Genomic DNA, 2,310 nt, shown 5'->3' with positions numbered 1-2,310 from the left:
GTATTTGGTAGCTATTTAGTTTGACATGACGACTATGATTCATTACATTAAAATGTCGCGTGTATACGTGGCAACCAATTGAATAATTTTAATTCAAGAGATATATAGGTTTTTTTAGCAATTATTAGCGTTCTTGCTCACTTGATCAAAATAAAGTTCCCTGTAGCTGCACCAGACATTTCAAATTTCGCTCTTACATTCCAATTTTTAACACGAAAGTGTTTTGTGCCGGGGTCCACCAAGACTTCAGTGACGTATTTTTGTCAGGGAAATGATGTCGAAAAAATATATACGATCAGATGGCAAACAAAAAATTTGCGGTGGCTTATCTCGGCTATGCCCGGATTCACATATCGTTAGCAAAGTCCAGCTGATTATTCTTAGCTTTCCAGATTGTCTGGGATAATTAGCCTTCTCTGCATTCTTCGTACGCTGAACCGCTAATTGCCAGGTAATTACTTCGGGATCCGATGAGATCAGCTTCTCGGCTCTTCTGCGCCGTCGAGTAGCATTTGCGCTCTCCTTCTCCAAGGCGTTACCCACTTGCAAACGCCAGTCAGAGACGTCATCAAGCAGCCCCAGCGCAGCGTCAGACGGCGACTGCACAGCGAAGGCGAAAAACTGCGCGCGCGCCGGCGCCACTGTGTCTATGGCTACGACGTCACTCCTCTCGAATGCGGCGCAGCCCAGCAGCGGCGAGCCGCGCAAGGGGGTGGCAGATTCCGCGCGCGCGCCGGCGCCAGCCTGTCTGCCGCGTCTACGACGCAACTCCTCCCGAACGCGCAGACCAGCAACGGCGAGCCGAGCGCGGCGGTGTCGGAGAGCGCGTGAGATTACAGCTCCGGTGATCCAGCTGTGTACATGACTGATCCTCGCGCATGCGCAGCGCGGCTCATGGCGCTCCACGCGAAATCAGCTCCGGCTAGGCAAGTGTAGCTAACGCTACAACAAAGTTCCGTCAACGGGCATCGAACCCACAACGGCTCGGTCCGCAACAACAGCTGCCGGGCACGCTATCCACTGTGCCATGGTCACATAATTTCAGAAGCTTTACAAACGCGCCTTTTATATGTACAACTCTCACGGTCGGCGGGGTGCTCTTGCCCTCTGGGACCGGTAAAGTAACGTAATTCGTCATTACCGTGGCCTCCGCGATTGGCACCTGCACCGCGTTCCACGTCCGCCCCATTCGGCGCGTCTTCAATAGAAGTTCAATTTTGTCACTGCCTTAACTCACCGCAAGGTGGCGACCGTAGCCCAAGCGTCGTAAAAGCGTCGGCCTCGCTCATAGCATCACACTAATCCAAACCAAAAATAGCTCTGCGACGCACGCCTTCCTCACCTGGCTGTAACAACGCGTTCCCCACTCACGCGCTCGCCCCGAGAAAAATTGTGGCCGGGCTACCGGGCGGCACGACGCGCTTTGCGTTTCCCTCTAGTCCGGTCCTGGTGTCCAATCACGTTTAACAGGCCGCGGGATTGGACCAAGTTCTGCGTCCAATATGCGACGCTCTTCTGGCTATCACACCTCGTCATCTCATTAGGCTTTCACCGTTAACAACTGCAGCTACCACAAGGGTTTGTTTAATCATTTAACATGGACGTTAGTCGTCGGGATGGAGATGCACCACCAATCATCAAAATGGGTGACCCCACGTCAAGCCGTGCTATAGCTGCCAGAAATCAGTATACATTGTACAAGCTCTCTTATATCAATGTACAGTAAACATTCAGTTGCTTCTGTAAGGGCACGCTTTACTTTCGTGTTATTCCGATTCCTATGACGAAGGGAACAACGATTTTCTTTTTTTGCGAAAGTCGTGACATTATACGCATCAACTATATTTTGTATTTACATAAATCTTTTTAGGTATTTACAAGCAGAAATGAATATTTTAGTTAGGATTAAAAAATAATGGTGCACGAATGCCGACGAATGCGGACCCGTTGACGTCTGCGGGACTAGAGCCTCTTTTGCTTTTTTGTTGCTCGTCGCGTCCATGCCGCCTGCCATAGGGCCGAGTTTGAAGTGGAATTTTCTCTCGTGTGAATGGTGCTTGCGCTCTGTGCTCGTATTGTGGGTTCTGCCAGTGCTGCTTATCCTCCTGAGTCCCGGGTTAAAGTTAGGTGCACGAATTTTTTTCAGAAAGTTCAGTATAGCTGGAATAGACCACGTAGGCAAAAAGTGTTAAAGCTGAGCTTAGGAAAAGTTAAGTTTTGTATGTGCTGCAACGTCCAATATGTTGGACATCAGGACTTGAATTGGTCCTGATGTCCAATACATTGGACATCAGGACCAAATAACACGGC

Source organism: Rhipicephalus sanguineus, chromosome 2, assembly GCF_013339695.2.
Source record: "Rhipicephalus sanguineus isolate Rsan-2018 chromosome 2, BIME_Rsan_1.4, whole genome shotgun sequence".
Taxonomy (NCBI): domain Eukaryota; kingdom Metazoa; phylum Arthropoda; class Arachnida; order Ixodida; family Ixodidae; genus Rhipicephalus; species Rhipicephalus sanguineus.
Note: the sequence above shows the minus strand (reverse complement) of the source record.